General features: G+C 39.8%; 1 long non-coding RNA gene across 1 annotated transcript; it reads right to left on the reverse strand.

Moving 5' to 3' along the window:
* Positions 1 to 13,533: 13,533 nt before the first annotated feature.
* On the reverse strand, positions 13,534 to 16,107 carry LOC131705256 (uncharacterized). Its single transcript, XR_009310267.1, has 3 exons — positions 15,992 to 16,107; positions 14,949 to 15,077; positions 13,534 to 14,279 (listed from the first exon to the last, which is right to left on the reverse strand). It is a non-coding gene; the product is annotated as an uncharacterized LOC131705256 (long non-coding RNA).
* Positions 16,108 to 17,302: the final 1,195 nt, after the last annotated feature.

Below are 17,302 nucleotides of genomic sequence, written 5' to 3' on the forward strand. Positions count from 1 at the left end.
CGACATCTGGGTGCCTAAAACTATAATCACCGGGTACACCCTTCAATTCCGGTTAAACCCCCCCCCCCTTCAGGGGAGTGGTGGTAACTGCAGTGAAGGACTCGGTTCAGTCCTCAGCTCTAAATGCAGAAATACAGGCATTGCTCAAGAAGCGTGCCATTCAACTAGTAGACCCTGCTCTGACCGACCAGGGGTTCTACTCCAAATACTTCCTTGTGCCAAAGAAGGACGGCGGGCTCCGCCCTATTCTAGACCTGCGTGTACTGAACAAATACCTACGGGTGTTGTCGTTCAAGATGCTTACGCACAGGCACATTGTCCAGTCTGTCCGGCAGGGCGACTGGTTTACCACCGTAGACCTCACAGATGCGTACTTTCACGTTCCCATCTGTCCGGGTCACAGGAAGTACCTACGTTTCGCATTTCAGAGCAGGGTCTACGAGTTTTGTGTCCTGCCATTCGGCCTGTCTCTAGCTCCTCGAACCTTTTCGAAGTGTATGGACGCCATTTTAGCCCCCTTGCGGGTTCAAGGCGTTCGACTGCGACTGGCTCGTCTGCGCGCAGTCAAAGGAGCAGTTGGCACAGCACACAGTGATGGTTACAGACCATCTTCAGCGGCTAGGTCTGAAGGTCAATCCAGACAAGAGCCGCCTCGTGCCCAGCCAACAGACCGAGTTTTTGGGTCTGCATCTGGACTCAGTGTCCATGGAAGCGACCCTATCGACACAAAGAGTTGCCTCATTAGAGCGGTGTCTCTCCCTATTCAGGTTGAGAGAAACAGTCAGCATGGAGCTCTGTCAGCGCATGCTGGGTTTGATGGCTGCCGCCTCGCAAGCCCTTCCTTTGGGCTTACTACACCAGAGACCTCTGCAGGCCTGGTTCAATGCCTTCGCGTTGCACCCGCGGAGAGACAAGCACCGCAGGCTGAGGGTATCCCGAACCTGCTGGGAAGCATTACGCTGGTGGAGAGTTCAGTCGAACATCCGCCAGGGCGTGCGCTTGGGTCCCATCTTCCGAAGGGAAGTTATCACAACCGACGCTTCCAACCAAGGTTGGGGAGCAGTCTGGAACGGGACAGGGACCCGTGGAGTGTGGTCAGGACCCTGGAGGTCAGCCCACATCAACGCTCTGGAACTCAGAGCAGTGGACCTCGCCCTTCGGCACTTCTTGCCAGTGCTTCTAGACAAGCACGTGTTAGTGCGGTCAGACAACACCACAGTAGTGGCGTATATCAATCGCCAGGGCGGATTGCGGTCCCCAGGTCTTCACCGGATGGTAACGCGGCTGTTGCTCTGGGCTCAACCGCGGTTAGCCTCTCTGTGTGCAGTTCATCTGCCGGGCAGAGTCAATTACGCAGCGGATCTCCTGTCCAGAGGAGGTCCTCTTGCGGGCGAATGGCGTCTTCACCCTCGGGTGGTAGAGCGCATTTGGGACTGGTTCGGCACAGCGCAAGTTGATCTCTTCGCTTCGCGAGAGACCACGCACTGCCCCCTATGGTTCTCGGTGAAGGACCTCGACAGCCCCCTAGGAGTCGATGCACTGGCTCACGAATGGCCGCCAGGGCTCCTGTACGCATTTCCACCGATTTCGATGCTCCCCGCCTTCTTGGAGAAGGTCAGGGTAGAGCAAGCGACAGTGATTCTGATCGCTCCTCTGTGGCCTCGGAGGATTTGGTTCCCGAGTCTGGTGCAGTTGTTGCACGGTCGCCCAAGGGAGCTCCCTCTGCGAGCGGACCTGTTGTCCCAAGCCCAAGGAGGGCTATGGCATCCGAACCCCAAGCTCATGCAGCTATGGGCTTGGCCCCTGAGCGGGAGCGCCTGTCAGCCTTAGGGCTTTCGACGGCGGTTATATCGACCATTCAAAGTGCGAGGGCGCCCTCCACTCGGTCGCAATATACGTATAAGTGGCAATTATTTCAGAGTTGGTGTCTGGCTGAGGGCCATGACCCGGTCTCCTGCCCTATGGCAGTGATATTACAGTTTCTGCAGAAGCTGTTAGACGAGGGTAAGTCTCCCTCTACACTTAAAGTGTATTTGGCCGCTATTTCGGCTTGCCACGTACGCATTGACGGGTTATCACCTGGTTGCCATTTTTTGGCATCTCAGTTTCTGAAAGGCGCAAGACGCTTGCGGCCTCCAAGAACGACCAGTTTACCGTCGTGGAGCCTTGATGTGGTGCTGGAAGCCCTTGCCAAGGCGCCGTTTGAGCCTCTCCACAGCGTGGATATGAAGCTCATATCTATTAAGACTGCGTTTTTGCTGGCTGTGGTATCAGCAAAACGCGTGAGCGAGTTACATGCACTGTCAGTGCATCCTTCTTGTACTCGTTTTGCAGGAGACGGTTCTAAGGTCTCCATGCGCCCTAATCCGGCCTTTTTACCAAAGGTTATATCCCCGTTCCACATGAACCAGTCAGTCGAGTTGATGGCGTTCCATCCTCCTCCTTTTTCTTCCCCAGAGGAAGAGCGGTTACACATGCTCTGCCCTGTGTGGGCATTGAGGTGTTATATTGACCGCACAAGGACTGTGAGGCAGACAGAACAGTTGTTCATATGCCATGGTTCTAGATCTTTGGGTCAGCCGCTGTCTAAACAGCGCCTTTCCCACTGGATAGTGGATGCTATTAAATTAGCGTATGAATCTGCAGGCCTTCCTCCACCAGGGCAGTTGAAGGCGCATTCTACCAGGGGTATGGCGACATCCTGGGCCCTCTTTCGAGGGGTGCCGGTGTCTGATATTTGCGCGGTAGCCAGTTGGGCTACGCCGCATACTTTCATGAGGTTTTACAGGCTAAATGTGCTGGAATCCTCTGCTCCGTCATTTGGAGCATCTGTGTTGCACTCTATGACGCCTCAGGTTGCGGACGTCTAGAGTAGGTACAATATGGTGTGACTATTCCACCTTGGGACAGGTGTCATTGCGAGCATAGACGCTGAGGCGCAGCTCCGCATATGTGTAGATGTACTGCCTACGCAGTTGCGTTATGACGTAAGTCTGTCCTACTGCCGAGAATCCTCCCTCGCGACGGCTTGGGTACACTGTTCCCATACCTTAATGGTTATTTTCGACTTGAAAGGGAACGATAGGTTGCGGATGCAACCCCGGTTCCCTGAAAGAGAAAATAACCATCAAGCCGCGAGGTCGCTCTGGAGGCCTTCACGGCCTGAAGGGCAAAAGAGGAAGTGACTCTCCGCGCGCTGCGTATAGTAAGCTCCCAAGGGGGCGGGCTTACACGGCAGCTTGCGCGGAGGCCTATCGGCAGCTTTGACATAAAGCTCAGCCAATCCCTACTGCCTGACGGCAATGTCCCATACCTTGATGGTTATTTTCTCTTTCAGGGAACCGGGGTTGCATCCGCAACCTATCGTTTCTGAGCTACTGAATTATTGCCTGACTTGAGTATTTCCAGGGCAGAGATATCCAAAGTAAACTGGATGTCAGTTCTAACACCCACCTTGTTTAATGTAGTTATTGTGAACTAGCTGGGGAGGGGTTGATTCACTGTATTGAAGTGAAATTGTGCCAAATAAGGTGGGTGTAACATGATATAAAAGTACAGTAAATGTAATTCTGAAGTAATAAACAATTTCACATTTTACATGTACATGTTTCAGACAGTACATGTAATGCTTCAATTTCAAATTCAATTTCCATTCCTATTAAATGATATTAGACAATTACATACTATACAAGTTAACAGTATGAAATATCATTTTTAGACAGACAGCCTCTTTAAAGTCCTTCTTTTTTTGTGTATTATGTGAGAAGGCATTTTAAAGTTCTGTTAAACCTGCTCCTAACACCCCACTCCATAGGTCAGGACCTTGAAGTGGTGAGTGGGCTTTTTACCAAAGCTGACCTACAGTATAGCTTTTTTTTTTTTTTTTTCACCACTGCTTACGCATTAAGTCCTGGATAGCACTTTACAATGGAAATATGCAATCTGATCATGTACTGATCATGTTTTATTGTGAAGAATACAGAAAATAAAGTTTGTTACATTTTTCAACATGTTGTGCCTTTTTTTGTGAATGTCTTTCTGGTTCTGACTACTACAACTGATACACAACTCACTAAATGATTGAGTTCAGATTTCTGCTCGCCATGCAGTGCTCTGTTAAGGGTTCACCAGCACTAAGACTGGACAACTCGGATCTAGATTGACTTCTACTCTAGCATTTACACAAATCTGACATCCTCTATGCTTCATTAGTTAAGAGCCTGAATTATAGACACTAAAGTCAGGGACAATATGTAGTGGTTAACAATCACATTGCTTCTAGTTCCAAATTTGTACTTTTGAGTGTTCGAAGTTATGGAAGAAACATTCTTATTTTATAGCATATGATATAATTTGGCTTCATACATATTTAACAAATGCATATACAGTATTACTCATAACAAAGGAACAACAACCAATCTGCAGACCTGCTTTGAGAAATGATAGGCTCCATTCCAGGATGATGCCAATGATCTGACAAACACTGTAGGAAGTGGCAACACATACAATGAGGGTGTATTACTTCATTTTTTTATGACAAGTTATATGGTTAAACTAAGAGAAATTTGTTTGCAGATTTAGTGCAAGACCATGCATGAATAATGCTAAATATTAAACCTTTTGACCTGTTAATTCCTTTAATTTTTAACATCCCCTAAATATTTCTCACAATATACACTGAAGCTACTGTATAACCTATATTAATCATACTGCCTTATTGGAGTAAATAACAATATTTGTTGATCACAAACTTATTGGCACATTTTCAATTAAAGTCTGTAAGTTAAGGTTAGTCTTAATTGAGTTAGTCACTATTAACACAATGCATCAATTAGAAACCACTACTTATCAATTTAGCAATATTATAAAAAAAAAAAAAAAAACATTAGCTGTAAAACACGCACAGAAACTGAAGCAAAATAGTTTGTGCACTTAGCACAGCATGGTCAAAACAAAGGAGCTGGATCTAGATGTGAGAAAAGCACTTGTTACAGTAACTACTACAGCAGAAGGGGAATCGATAAAGAGCGTTGTGGATAAAAAAAATCGTAATACAAAAATCCACAATAATCAAGAATTATTTGAAGACTAATTCAACTGAAACGATGGAAAGAAGTGGACGTCCCAGGAAAATTACGACTATAGCATAAAGAATTGTTCGAGCAGCTCGCAAAAATCCACCATTAACAGCCAAGGATTTGAAGAAACATCTGGTATAGCAGTGTATGAAATAACTATACAAAGTCATCTAAACACAAAAGGCTTATACGCGACCTTAATGGTAACCACATTTGACAACAATTCAAATAAAAAAAATAAAAAAATAAAAAGCTTCTTGAATGATCTTTAGTTAAGGGTGTCAATAATTTTGTCTGCAACTGTATGTAATCATGACAACTCCCTGATTGTGATCCATAAGTATAGCAAGACTAAACATCAACATGACTACCCACTAATGTGTAGAAATTATTACCAGTCTATACTTCTAACTTATTGTTTGTTATAAACATTTTATTTGAAAAGTTACAATTTTAATATAACGTTTGCGTTACAGTTGTGATCATTTAAGCTGCTCTACTTTATTATTATTATTTATTAGCATATATATATGTAATTAAACAATATTTAATGTATGTTATATTTACTGTAAAAGCTCTTATGTAATCACGTGAAGAGCAATCAAATAAAATACAACCATTTATGAAACAAAAACATTGTTAAATATTAAAAATAATTATAATAATAATACGAATAAATGTAAAAAAAAACACGCAAACGTAATTTTCAGTAAGTAAAACAAAAGCAATCAAATTAAATACAACCATTTATGATACAAAAAACATTGATAAATATAAAAAAATAAATATAATACGAATAAATGCCAATAAAAAGCAAACGTAACTTTCAGTAAGTAAAATGCCGAGATGTTTTACCCTATCCTCCCTTCGCATCGCGAAACTTAATCGTCACGTGACTCGTACGCTAATATGTCACATGACTCAGGGGGGGGACAAATTTGGCTGGGGGGCGAAATTTGCCATGACACCTGTCGCTGCGATATGGAGTCTTTCCATCCACCTCCGGTTGCTTCAACCAGAGGTGCATGCAATTTATATATATATACATATACATATATATTTGCATGCCCCGGTAGCTAAATGCTTAGTTACGGCTCAGGGCAAAACCAAAGCCCATGGCCAGTATAAAAATATTTTTCTGTATGCATTCTTTTCTGTTGAGCACTACTGACACCGTTGAAACGGTGAGTCTTAGGTCGCCTGCGGATACATTAGTCCAATCAATGCGTCTGAATCTGGTGTGTAATCCCAAAGTAACTGCTCACTGTTAACACGTTTGAAGATGTTAATTCACGTTTTAAGTAATACAGTGTCCCTTCAGACATGTTAAAGGAGAGATTCGGAAATAACATTCAAAACTATGCGCGAGTAAATACCATCCTAAATCATAACATCCAAAAAAAAAAAAAGAAAAAAAAATAACATTTTATGCCCCGGTAGCTGCGATATTGTGTCTTTCAATCCACCTCCGTTTGCTTCAACCGGAGGCGCATGCAATTTATATATATATATATATATATATATATATATATATATATATATATATATATATATATATATATGTATTTGCATGACCCGGTAGCTAAATGCTTAGTTACGGCTCTGGTAGCTAAATGCTTAGTTACGGCTCTGGGCAAAACCAAAGCCCATGGCCAGTATACAATATTTTTCTGTATGCATTCTTTTCTGTTGAGCACTACTGACACCGTTGAAACGGTGAGTCTTAGGTCGCCTGCGGATACATTAGTCCAATCAATGCGTCTGAACCTGGGGTGTAATCCCAAGGTAAGTGCTCACTGTTAACAGGTTTGAAGACGTTAATTCACGTTTTAGTAATACAGTGGCCCCTTCAGACATGTTAAAGGAGAGATTCGGAAATAACATTCAAAACTATGCGCGAGTAAATACCATCCTAACTCCTAATATCCCCAAAAAAAGAAAAAAAAATAACATTTTATGCCCCGGTAGCTGCGATATGGAGTCTTGCATGCCCCGGTAGCTGCGATATGGAGTCTTTCCTTCCACCTCCGTTTGCTTCAACCGGAGGTGCATGCAATTTATATATATATATATATATATATATATATATATATATATATATATATATATATATATATATATATATATATATATATATATATATATATATATATATATATATATATATATATATATATATATATATATATATATATATATATATTTGCATGCCCCGGTAGCTAAATGCTTAGTTACGGCTCTGGGCAAAACCAAAGCCCATGGCCAGTATACAATATTTTTCTGTATGCATTCTTTTCTGTTGAGCACTACTGACACCGTTGAAACGGTGAGTCTTAGGTCGCCTGCGGATACATTAGTCCAATCAATGCGTCTGAACCTGGGGTGTAATCCCAAGGTAAGTGCTCACTCTTAACAGGTTTGAAGACGTTAATTCACGTTTTAGTAATACAGTGGCCCCTTCAGACATGTTAAAGGAGAGATTCGGAAATAACATTCAAAACTATGCGCGAGTAAATACCATCCTAACTCCTAATATCCCCCAAAAAAGAAAAAAAAAATAACATTTTATGCCCCGGTAGCTGCGATATGGAGTCTTGCATGCCCCGGTAGCTGCGATATGGAGTCTTTCCTTCCACCTCCGTTTGCTTCAACCGGAGGTGCATGCAAATATATATATATATATATATATATATATATATATATATATATATATATATATATATATATATATATATATATATATATATATATATATATATAAATTGCATGCACCTCCGGTTGAAGCAAACGAAGGTGGAAGGAAAGACTCCATATCGCAGCTACCGGGGCATGCAAGACTAAATGCTTAGTTACGGCTCAGGGCAAAACCAAAGCCCATGGCCAGTATACAATATTTTTCTGTATGCATTCTTTTCTGTTGAGCACTACTGACACCGTTGAAAGGGTGAGTCTTAGGTCGCCTGTGGATACATTAGTCCAATCAATGCGTCTGAACCTGCATGCGCGAGTAAATACCATCCTAACTCCTAACATCCAAAAAAAATAAAATAACAAGTAGTGGAGTAGTGGTTAGAGCTCTGGACTCTTGACCGGAGGGTCATGGGTTCAATCACTGGTGTAGGACATTGCTGCTGTACAATTGAGCAAGGTACATTACCTAGATTGCTCCAGTAAAAACCCAACTGTATAAATGGGTAATTGTAGTAAAAATACTGTGATATCTTGTAACAATTGTAAGTCGCCCTGGATAAGGGCGTCTGCTAAGAAATAAATAATAATAATAGTAATAATATATATATATATATATATATATATATATATATATATATATATATATATATATATATATATATATATATATATATATATATATAATTGCATGCCCCGGTAGCTACGATATGGAGTCTTGCATGCCCGGGATATATATATATGCCCCGGTAGCTAAATGCTTAGTTACGGCGCTGGGCAAAACCAAAGCCTATGGCCAGTATACAATATTTTTCTGTATGCATTCTTTTCTGTTGAGCACTACTGACACCGTTTCCCCCCCCCCCAGATTTCTGCCAGGCAGTGGCTTAGCCACTGTGTTAGGGTCGTTCACACTGAAACATGTGTAAGAAATTGCAATATTGTTATATTTTTCGCTTCCCATTATAGCGGGGCGGACGTGGCATGGGCGGCGCTGATTTTTCTTTTCGCTCACGGAAAGAACTTTTTTATTTACCGCGTTGCTATCAACCAATGAGAATACATAAGCAAGCTGTACTTGCTCAACCCCAAACACAGATGCATGAAACATATATGCTATCATTACTGTATATGCTATGTAGCCTAGCTACTACACACATAGATGTGGTAGAGGACATCTACTATGTAATGAGTAGCCTATGTATTTACATAGAATGCACTCGCCTCATGACATATCTTATTGCCAGCTGACCTCTCCAGCAGCCAGCCTACTAATAAGATTATTATTTTTCACGGATTGTGCAGCCAGCTTCATCAAGGGACGGTAACCAAGTCCATCCAGGTCTTGGAGATGGAGTGGTAAATGTACAACCTGTTATTAATTGAATAACTAAAGAAATAAATCAGAATGAAAACAGTTCTGGACGCTGCTGAGAGAAAACCGGCAAAACTGTTTCAATTCCTGAGTTCGATTACCTACTTGTTTTCATTCTGATTATTTGTTTAGGCTACAACGTGTCCGTCAGCGAATGTAAGTGCAGTGTGATACCAAAAAAAAATGAGTGGTTGGATTTGCTGTCAATCAACCAAGTTTTTTGTTGGATCAGCTGTTTGTACATGTTTTTGTGTTTAAAGGCGCTGTAGTTATACAATGTAGTTAATGCAACTGTGTACACAAGTCCCTCCTCCCCCGAACCTCCAGAAGATTAGGTACCATCGGCAGTCCTGCGTCAGTCAAAGAGTAATTACATTAGTCAGGATTTGTGAAATTAAATAAAATGGTTTGCTTTGCTTTGAACACCAAATGTGAAATGAACAACCATAAGTACGAATGAAATTATATATAGTTACTTATTATCATAATGTGAAATTGGGGGTGCTGTGCCCCACCAGTTTTTCAAGCCATGAGTCGCCAATGGGCGGGGTTAACCAAATAATTTAAAGTGGGTGGGGCTAACCACATCATTTCATAAACCTTACTTGTTGTGCACTTCCATTTACTATATCGGTATCAGGGATATTATTTAAATAGTTCACACTTGGGTAAGAAAAGAATAGTATTATTATTTGTTTATTTTAGCAGACGCCTTTATCCAAGGCGACTTACAGAGACTAGGGTGTGTGAACTATGCATCAGCTGCAGAGTCACTTACAATTACGTCTCACCCAAAAGACAGAGCACAAGGAGGTTAAGTGACTTGCTCAGGATCACACAATGAGTCAGTGGCTGAGGTGGGATTTGAACCGGGAACCTGGTTACAAGCCCTGTTCTTTAACCACTGGACCACACAGCCTAATACAACATTTATATAAAATATATTAAAATATCATGATATAACAAGATTTGTTTAAATGATTATCCAGATACAGTATAATATACATAAGAAATTGAAATTGACTTTCAGCACACACACAAAAAAAGAAAGTAAAACATCTTTGGTGATCTGGGAGAGGAGAGTGCTGCAAGTTCCTTATTATTTCAGTGTTTCAGCCACACCTAATAAGATTGCATGAATGGCATTAACATATGCTCACAGTCCCTACACTGGGTAGAATGGAATTGCTCTTCCTGTGAAATGAGAAAACGTTTTTCACAGTAATCATTACCCAACATCCTTTGAAGACCTGCAGCAACATATAGGCAAGGTTGATAAGGACTTCAGTTAAAATTCTGGTCTACCTGGATTAGTTTCTTGTGGTTTTACCCTAGAAGATAAATATCTAGAATATGGGAATATTGCCTGCAAGTGAGTAAAATGTTTTTCTTTCTTACGTTAGAAGTTGTTTCACCTTGAATGGAACTACCATATATTTGCAGAAATTAACTTTCAATGGATACTATGTCTCAAGTTAGAAATACGAGTTTCATTAGAGTTAATTTTGTTCAGTTTAAATAATAAGTAATGCAAATAAATACATAGTTTTAAGAATACAATTTTATCTATTTCTACCAACCTTCATTGTTTTGTCTGTTTCAGACCCCTCTACATAGGGGCAGGAATAGCCACAGTCAGTGTGACCACAAGCAGGCAGACAAGCAGCAGTGAACTCATCTTCAGAGCTCAACACTGAACCACAAGCATGTTGCAGGATGTTATATAGCAGTTTAGCTTAGGGCTCCTCTCAATTTCAAAAACCTCACAAAACAGCAAGAGAATGATATAGCAGTTTGGTGTACTGTAAAGCCTATAAAGTGAGATTTGGAGTGAAGATCTTTTACGAATGTTGAAGTATTGATGGATTAAATAATACTTAATATTTATGTAACTTCTGGACTTACAGAGACTAGGGTGAGTGAACTATGCATCAGCTGCATAATGGATTTAATTATGAGTTTTTGCCACTGAACAACACAAAAAAGTCCATAATGTCAAAGTGAAAAATAAAATCTACAAATTGTTCTAAATTAATTACAAATACAAAACAGAAAATAATTGATTGCATAAGTATTCACCCCCTTGAGTCAATATTTGGTAGAGGCACCTTTGGCAGCAATTACAGCCACGAGTCTATTTGTATAAGTCTCTACCAGCTTTGCACATCTGGACACTGCAATTTTTGCATCTTCACGAGCTTTCCAGGCCCTGACGCAGAGAAGCATCCCCATAGCATGATGCTGCCACCACCATGCTTCACGGTAGGGATGGTGTTCTCAGGATGATGTGCGGTGTTAGGCTTGCGCCAGACATAGCGCTTAGCGTTGTGGCCAAAAAGCTCTATTTTGGTCTCATCACACCATAGAATCTTCTTCCACTTGGTCTCAGAGTCTCCCACATGCCTTCTGGCAAACTCTAGCCGAGATTTGATGCAAGTTTTTTTCAACAATGGCTTTCTTTTTGCCACTCTCCCATAAAGGCCAGTTTTGTAAAGCACCCGGGCTATTGTTGCCGTATGCACAGTGTCTCCCAGCTCAGCCGTGGAAGACTGTAACTCCTTTAGAGTTGCCATAGGCCTCTTGGTGGCCTCCCTGGCTAGTGCCCTTCTCGCCCAGATACTCAGTTTTTGAGGACAGCCTTTTCTAGACAGATTCACAGTTGTGCCATATTTTCTCCATTTCTTAATAATGGACTTTACTGTGCTCCGGGGGATATTCAATGCCTTGGAAATGTTCTTATATCCTACCCGATTGGTGCTTTTGAAGAACCTTATTCCGGATTTGCTTTGAATGTTCCTTCATCTTCATGATGTAGTTTTTGTTAGGAAATGTACTAACCAACTGTGGGACCTCCCAGAGACAGGTGTATTTAACCTGAAATCATGTGAAACACCTTAATTGCACACAGGTGGACACCATTCAACTAATTATGTGACTTCTAAAGACAATTGGTTGCACCAGAGCTTATTTAGGTGTGTCATAGCAAAGGGAGTGAAAACTTATGCAATCAATTATTTTCAGTTTTATATTTGTAATTAATTTAGAACAATTTGTAGATTTTATTGTTCACTTTTCACTTTTTGTGTTGATCAGTAGCAAAAACTCCTAATTAAATCCATTTTGATTCCATTTGTAACACAATAAAATGTGGAAAAGTCCAAGGGGGGTGAATACTTTTGAGTGTCACTGTGTGTATATATATATATATATATATATATATATATATATATATATATATATATATATATATATATATATATATATATATATATATATATATATATATATATATATATATATATATATAATGATAAGTCAGTCCGTCCTATAACCTCCAGATGTCCACATGACCAAATTCAAATTCCCCATAAACTGATCTAAAGAATAAATAAGTTATTAACACATTAACTATTGGCTAATGAGTAATTATAGCTATAGAAATTGAGGCAATCAAGGCTTTTGGTTTTAGAAAAAGAAAAAAAACATGACTGTGCCAGATTACAAAATGTACATCAGTACCCATTTGCAGTCATGCACTGTGACGACAATATATTTTTCATAATCTGACATTTATCTTTAGAACATTATAGAAAGGCTTTAGTAGACAGACATTTGAAATTACTGAAAAAAGAGATCTTAAAGTTGCAACCCTTAGCATATAGATGAATCATTTCCCTGATGTTAAAAACCAAATTGCAACCAGAGATATATTTTTTTTAAAATATTGCTCGAGCAGGAATATGTATTTTAAAGATCCTCAAGGAGGCTAGTAATCCAAGATTCAGGGCCACACTGTAAATGGCACTGCCTATATCTTGAAGAAATACTTAAATAAAAATATTATAATAGAAATCCCAAATCCAAGAAAGAAGATAACCACTCTAATTTTTTTAAGCCTTTAAGAAATTGGATTTAAAGCTTGATTAGTCATTAGCCCTTTCTGTGTGTTAATTCATCATGTCAAAATTGGTAATGTTTAATTATTGTTAATTACACATATTAGGTGTACTCCACTGACATTGTGTGGTTGTAGGACTAATTTACAGGTCAGAAAACCTTTAAAAGATTGCATGAAATTCTCAAGGACTTATTCAAGTGTTAAAGCTTTGTGAACACAACAAAACAGCTGTCAAAAGCATTCTGTCTTAAAAAGACATAAATCCATTAAAATGAACACCCTCCCACCAACCCACATCCTTCACACACATGCATATACACAAACACACACAAGAAGAATATCAATTTCAAAAGATACCAAAATAAACTCAAGAACAAAGTGATTTTTATTTTTGTTCTTTATTAAAATGTCTTCATCTAGACAATGTGGGGAAGCTATAAAAAAAGGCCAACAAGATGCTCGGATATATTGTGATAAGTGTTGAATTTAAATCAAGGGAAGTAATGTTAAAACTTTACAATGCATTAGTAAGACCTCATCTAGAATATTGTGTTCAGTTCTGGTCACCTCGTTACAAAAAGGATATTGCTGCTCAAGAAAGAGTGCAAAGAAGAGCGACCAGAATTATCCCGGGTTTAAAAGGCATGTCGTATGCAGACAGGCTAAAAGAATTGAATCTATTCAGTCTCGAACAAAGAAGACTACGCGGTGATCTGATTCAAGCATTCAAAATGCTAAAAGGTATTGACAATGTCGACCCAGGGGACTTTTTCGACAAGGACCAGGAGTCACAAATGGAGATTAGATAAAGGGGCATTCAGAACAGAAAATAGGAGGCACTTTTCTACACAGAGAATTGTGAGGGTCTGGAACCCGCTCCCCAGTAATGTTGTTGAAGCCGACACCCTGGGATCCTTCAAGAAGCTGCTTGATGAGATTCTGGGATCAATAAGCTACTAACAACCAAAAGAGCAAGATGGGCCGAATGGCCTCCTCTCGTTTGTAAACTTTCTTATGTTCTTAAAATGTTTGTTTACTTAGGCATGAGCATGCTGTATATGCTATCCTGACACAGATACATGATTTACTAGCGCAGGATTAAAAAAAAAAAAAAAAAAAGAACAATATTTGGTTATCAGGCCAACATGCATTTGACTGTGATTTTTCTGCACTTCGACTGGCAGGATCACGACGTCACTTGTTGGATCCACCTTCACATTAGGACAGGATCAGCTGTATGCTGGGGAAAGGTGAGAATCCTTTTAATAAAACTTCCCATGTAGTTTGTTTAATGTTTGGTATCACTTATCCTCAAAATGGGCAAAATCTGCTACGATCACAAGATATATGGTGTCTGATTTAGTTGCTTGATAAGGAAGAAATCTAGATGGTGCTATTTTTTCATCAGCGTGTGTCAACATTCTATAGAACCATTGAATAGTAGACCCCTCTATCTGGTAAATAGGGGCATATTAATCAAGCTTGTAAAAACTGAAGCATTTCACTTTTTTTTTTTTTTTTTATAAATTTAGTCGTTGCCAATTATTTTTTATTATTTTCTCCCCAATTTGGAATGGCCAATTATTTTATTATGCTCAGCTCACCGCTACCACCCCAGGGCTGACTCTGGAGGGCGAAGACAAACACACGCTGTCCGGTTTCATCCTAGGAATCTGAAAAATAGTAATGGCATTTGCAAAGTTGTTTCTATTATCAATAATTGTATTAAGAGTTCCAAAATAATGCAATGTAAACAAAAACTGACAAGTTTAAATATCTTTTAATTGATTTTTAAAAAACAAATTAAAAAAATGGACTAACTGAAGGTGACATGTTTTCTGATTGATTTGGTAATGAAGTGCCACATAACACTGCAGTCTAGGGAATGGCTACAGGAAAGATAACTTACTGTTACAGGAGCCTCCTTTTTAGCTGATATTACAGATAGGCAGCCCAGACAAGGTCTTGGACGTCTCTTTGGGTTGGCTTCAAATTGTCTCTTTTCTCTGATCGGAATGTCTGGAGGGGAGGTGGCCTTCTGGTAAGATAGCAATAAGATTTAAAAAATGACATCTCTGTAAAAATTAAAAAAGGCAGTACCCCACCATCAAGAATAATTTTACACTAAAATATTTTGTGTTATTAACTTTAATTAACACCAACGATATTCATCCACAAATTAGTTCATTGTGTAAACATATCCCAGGGTTTCTACTGCGCATCTCCTTCTACCTTCCTTAGCTCCACACATTCCCACAATCCCCTTCTGCTACTGCACACTCTGAAAAGAGATCCCACTGGATGAGATTGTTTATTACATCTTTAAAGGGAGCGTATAAAACCAATGAACTACTCCATTGCATGTTAAACTTATTTTCGATCAACCAATGAGTTAGAAATAAGTGTGCATGACATGGCCAGTGACTGTGACTTATTCGTGCTGCAAATGATTTGATGTTACACCACCACTCTCTTACTTCAGACAAACACCACAACCCCTAGTCCTTTACACATTTACACATTTTTTATAAACAAAACACAAAACATCCATATAAGATGGATATGTGTAAAAGATCTGAATCATTGATATGTCCAGAGGGTGAAACAATGTGGCAGGAAAATGGTTCATTTTTATGGGACAGCACTGGTAATGGAACCTAAGTTAAAAAAAATAAAAATAAAATCAGGAAGATAAGCTGTGTACCAAACATAGACAATAACTCAAAAGTGAATTAAGTTTCCGATTGTATACCTGGCTATACACAGTTACTACTGATATAAAGACATTTTGGCTCATCTAACCTAGGTCTATGGCATATCCTGAAAACAGATTATTACAAAAATATGATTTCAAACAGCATAGAAATGTAAGGGGACAGAGAAAAAAAATAATTTGAATCTATCTGTCTCTCTAATGCGGGTTCCTAAACATCACGTTGTAATTCTAATTACCTTTTCTTGTCCCTTGTCAAATCTACCCCATACTGTGCTGGCTTGGCCGCCTCCAGCATCTTCACCATCTCCGTCCAGCAAGGATACAACACCAGGAGAAGCAGGTCTTTTTTTACAAATCTGAAAAAAATACATTTGTATTTTAGATGTAATTTCTTGTCACGGGACATTATGTAAATGCTATTATCCATGGTGCTTACGACAAACATTTACACTTGGGTCTCTTTGAGAAAGACATTACTAAATCTCAACAAAGAATTTGCCATGCTTACAATTTGCCTATGCTTATGTATACATATACATCTCCTGCCACGTAAACTCTAAACGATGAACATGACATATCAACAGTATGTACAGGATAGAATAAGAATTAGCAATGAAATGTTTAATCACAGTCTGATGAGGGATTATCCAGATGTATGTAAAACTGTGTGACATTCACAATCTTGTATATTATCATTAATGTATACTCTATAATGTTGATGCTAAGTTTCCTGTCAATTGGATAAACAGTTTGTAACAAATTGTGTGTGTGTGTGTGTACAGCCACCTCCACTTCATCCCCTTCGCAATGGATTTCATCCCCAGCTGGGGATAACAGAGCTGGTATAAAAATCCAACTGTAGTCTCCCTTGGAGCACCAGACAGTGGCATGAATAAAGAGATTAGAAATTGCCCGCTTAGAGGGTATAAACTATCTCTTTAAAGTTTAAAATTACCAGCTTTTAGTGGTTGGTGTCCAGTCGTCACTTTTTACAGTTTCTTCGTTTCACTTTTCCTTTTGTTCACTAATCCTGGTGCAATATATATATATATATATATATATATATATATAAAATAAAGAGCTAGTTATAACTTTTAAATGAATCTTAACCTCAAAAACACTATCAGGGGGTCCTCGAGTGGCTCACCTGGTAAAAGCGTGGTTGTGTGGTCATACAGCACAGGTTCGCGTCCTGGCTGTACAAAGTTGTCGGTCTTCGCTGTGAATTCCAAAGGGAGCGTAACATTGGCTCTGGCACTCCCGTGGGTTAGGGAAGCAAAAACAAAAGGGACTGTTTCTCCTCATTGCGCTACAGTGAACCCTGCTGGCCAGGCGCCCTGTGAGCTCAAAAGCGGACACCTGCAGGGCTGGCCTTTGTCCTCCAGAGGTCAGTAGCTCGCTGACATCCGCTCTCGAGTTCCTGGGTGTAAAAGAGGATAATAGTTTGGTTGTGGGATCGGAGGACGCCCACTGAACCTTTGGATCTCCTGAGCTGTGTAAGGAATTGCTGCGATGAGGAGAAAAAATAATTGGACATTCCAAATTGG

Source organism: Acipenser ruthenus, chromosome 2, assembly GCF_902713425.1.
Source record: "Acipenser ruthenus chromosome 2, fAciRut3.2 maternal haplotype, whole genome shotgun sequence".
In the NCBI taxonomy this organism is placed as follows: Eukaryota; Metazoa; Chordata; class Actinopteri; order Acipenseriformes; family Acipenseridae; genus Acipenser; species Acipenser ruthenus.